The following is a 3774-nucleotide window of genomic DNA, read 5'->3' as shown; positions in this document are numbered from 1 at the left end:
AATGGCTCAATGGCACACAACAACGATACTAGTCACTTACTAATGAATATTTGGGTTGCTTCCAGTTATGGCTGTTTGAGTAAAGCTGACGTAAACATTGTAGTACAAATCTTTCTGTGAACGTAAGTTTTCACTTCTCTTGGGTAAATTCCTAGGAGTGAGATTGCTGGGTCATAGGGTAAGTGTACGTTTATCTTTATAAGAAACTGCCAAATTGTGTTCTAAAGTTATTGTACCATTTTGCTTTTCCCCCAGGAGTGTGTGAGAGTTCTGATTGCTCTACATCGCCAACACTTAGAATTGTCAGTATTTTCCATTTTAGCAATTCTGGTGGGTGTATGATAAACAAAAGTTTGCCAATTGCATAAAAGTAATGTGAGTGTTTAAGGAGCCCTGGTGGTGCAGTGGTTAAAGCACTTGGTTGCTAACCAAAAGGCTGGCGGTTGGAACCCACCTGCTTTATGTGGCAGTCTGCTTCCGTGAAGATTACAGCCTTGGAAACCCTATAAGGCAGTTCTACTCTGTCCTATAGGTTCGCTATGAGTTGGAATCGACTCGACGGCGGTGGGTTAATGTGAGTGTTTAAAGTTACAACCTATACCCTTTTAACTCAGTACCAAAGTCACTCCTGAGGATCACCCTTCAGCCAAAGATTAGACAGATCTACAGGGCCAACGGTAACACATGTGAGGGACGTGCTTCGTAGTTCAACCATGTCTATGAGACCAAATGGGCACACCAGCCCAAAAGCAAAGACGAGAAGGCAGGAAGGGACAGGAAAACCGGACGACCAGAAACAGGGACCCAGGGTGGCGAAGGGGAGAGTGTTGACACATCACGGGGTTGGCAACCAATGTCACAAAACAATTTGTGCATTAATTGTTTAATGAGAAACTAATTTGCTCTGTGAACTTTTACCTAAAGCATAATAAAAAATATAAATAAATAAAGTTACAACCTATTACTAAACCCAGCACCATTCCCTGAGAGGGACTTTCTCATGGAGAACATTCGAATGTAACTTTTAACAGCTGAACTCTACAACCAAACACCCCATTTAAACACTCATTATGTCAAATATTTAATGTGCATTTTGTAACTTCTTTTTTTTTTGGTTGAGATTATGACCCCCTATCTTAGAGACACAGATAATAATTAGCTTTTCATAATCACATGATGCCTTAGAATCTTTAATACTTTTTTTTTTAAATGCAAGTTTGTACCATAAAACAAGTTCTAATTTTTGGCCCAAAATGTAATAAATGCCTATAGTATAAGATTTTTTTTTCAAAGACAATACAAAGGGATATGGAATAAAAAGTTTCCCTCCCACCCCAGACATCTAGAACCCGTCTCCACAGGTAACTGCTATTCCTTGCAAATACTTCCATGATATTTTTAGACATACAAAGCCGGTAAAAAGAAATAATTGCCTCCTTTTATTTATTTTTTTATTGTTGTAATTAAATGAAGTTTACATTTCAAGTTAGTCTCCCATACAAAAATATTTTTTTTACATACCTTGTTATGAGACCCCAACTGCTCACCCCATTCTGCGACAGCACACTCCTCACCTCCGCCCCTGATTCCCCATAAACATTCAACCAGCTCCTAACTCTCTCTGCCTTCCCATCTCACCTCTGGACAGAAGCTGCCCCTTTGGTCTCTTGTACCTACTTGACTAGGAGGCACATTCTTCACGATTATCACTTTATGTCCCAGGGTCCAGTCCAATCCCTGTCTGAAGAGTTGGCCTCGGAAATTGTTTTAGTTCTGGGGTGATAGCCCAGGGACCATGCTCTCCGGGGCATCTCCAGTCTCAGTCAGACCATTAAGTCTGGTTTTCTTACTAGAATTTGAGTTCTGCATCCCATTGTTCTACTGCTCCATCAGGGACCCTCTGTTGTGTTCCCTGTCAGGGAGGTCATTGGTGGTAGCCGGGCACCATCTAGTTCTTCTGGTCGCAGGCTGATGAAGTCTCTGGTTTATGTGGCCCTTTCTGTCTCTTGGGCCAGTACTTTCCTTGTGTCTTTGATGTTCTTCGTTCTCCTTTACTCCAAGTGGTTGGGACCAATTGATGCATCTTAGATGGCCACTTGCAAGCTTTTAAGACCCCAGACGCCACTCACCAAAGAATTACCTCCTTTGAAACTCTAATACAGTGGTTGGCAAACCATGGCCAGCAGGCCAGCTGCCTATTTTTGTAAATAAAGTTTTATTGAAATACAGCCAAGCCCATTCATTTACGTACTGTCTGTCTGTGGCTGCTTTCAGACTGCAATGGTGGTGGAGTTGAGTAGTTGCTACAGAAACCATACGGCCTGCAAAGCTGAAAATATTTTCTGTCTGCCCTTTACAGCAGAAGCTTGCTGACCCCAGCCCTTAATACTAAAAGCTAACATTTATTGAATGCTTACTATACAGGCTATCCACCACCCATCTGTCAGTTTGTTGTACTACGGTGGCTTGCATGTTGCTGTGAGGCTGGAAGCTATGCCATGGTATTTCAGATACCAGCAGGGTCCCCCAGGTGAGCAGGTTTCAGCAGAGCTTCCAGACTAAGACCGGCTAGGAAGAAAGTCCTGGCGATCCACTTCTGAAAATTAGCCAATGAAAACCCTATGGATCACAACAGAACATTGTCTGTCCATTACAGTGCTGGGAGATGAGGCCCCTAGGTTGGAAGGCACTCAGAATACACAGTGGCCACAACAATGGACTCGAGCATATCAATGATCGTGAAGATGGCAAAGACCCAGGCAATGTTTTGTCCTGCTGCGCATGGGGTTGCCATGAATTGGAGCCGATTCAACAGCAGCTAGAATAGCAACACATGCTAACCATGAGTACTCCCAGGTAGTGGCTCTAGGGTAATTTTTTTCACCTTCATCTTTGTCCTTTTCTGTATCTCGCTTGAATTATTTTATAATGAGCACATGGTATTTTTACAAAGACAACGAGGTTTTTATTTTAAAACCATTCTGCTTGGTGGTGACTCAGTCCCTTTCCTCTCCCTCAGACTCTTGCCCCAGCCTCCTTTCTGGCCTCTTGGTCTCCAGTCCAGTTCCTCCTTCAGAGCTGACCCCACTCCTCCCCTGCTCACATCCCTCCCGTGGCTCCCCAGTGCCCCAGGAACAGAACCCAGCCTGGCATTGGAGACACGAGGCCACACACTGTATTTGTTTCCTGTGGCTGCCGTAAGGAACAATCACAAACAAAAAAAAAACAAAACAAAACCCACTGTCATCGAGTAGATTCCGACTCATAGCGACCCTATAGGACAGAGTAGAACTGCCCTATAGGGTTTCCAAGGAGTGGCTGGTGGATTCGAGCTATCGATCTTTTGGTTAGCAGCTGAGCTCTTAACCACTGTGCCACCAGGGGACCACAGACTAGGTGGCTTAAAACACAGAAATTTATTCTCTCACAGTTATAGAGGCTAGAAGTCCCAGAGAGAGGGGCACAGAGACCCAGAAAAAGGGGGACAGAGGAGCTGGGCATCTGAGCAGCAATTGGCATGGCCACCCCCAGGGCAAATGACAAGTCTTGGAGGAAGCTGACAGATGGGTGTGTCAGTGTCTGGGTATGATGGTGTCCCCACCCCGTAGGTGTGAGAGTCACTGAAGATGTGCCCCACCAGACAGGTCATTGGCCCCACCTCTGCTTCAGGCAACACCCAGTCCCAGACCAAGGTGGGTGTATAGGTGTGCGTGTGTGTGCTTGTGTGTGTGTGTGATATTTACTCAACAAATGAGCAGAGTACATTATTTTATT

This window comes from Trichechus manatus, unplaced genomic scaffold, assembly GCF_000243295.1.
Source record: "Trichechus manatus latirostris isolate Lorelei unplaced genomic scaffold, TriManLat1.0 scaffold00087, whole genome shotgun sequence".
In the NCBI taxonomy this organism is placed as follows: Eukaryota; Metazoa; Chordata; class Mammalia; order Sirenia; family Trichechidae; genus Trichechus; species Trichechus manatus.
The sequence above is the reverse complement of the archived record's forward strand: the minus strand, read 5'-3'. Positions refer to the sequence as shown.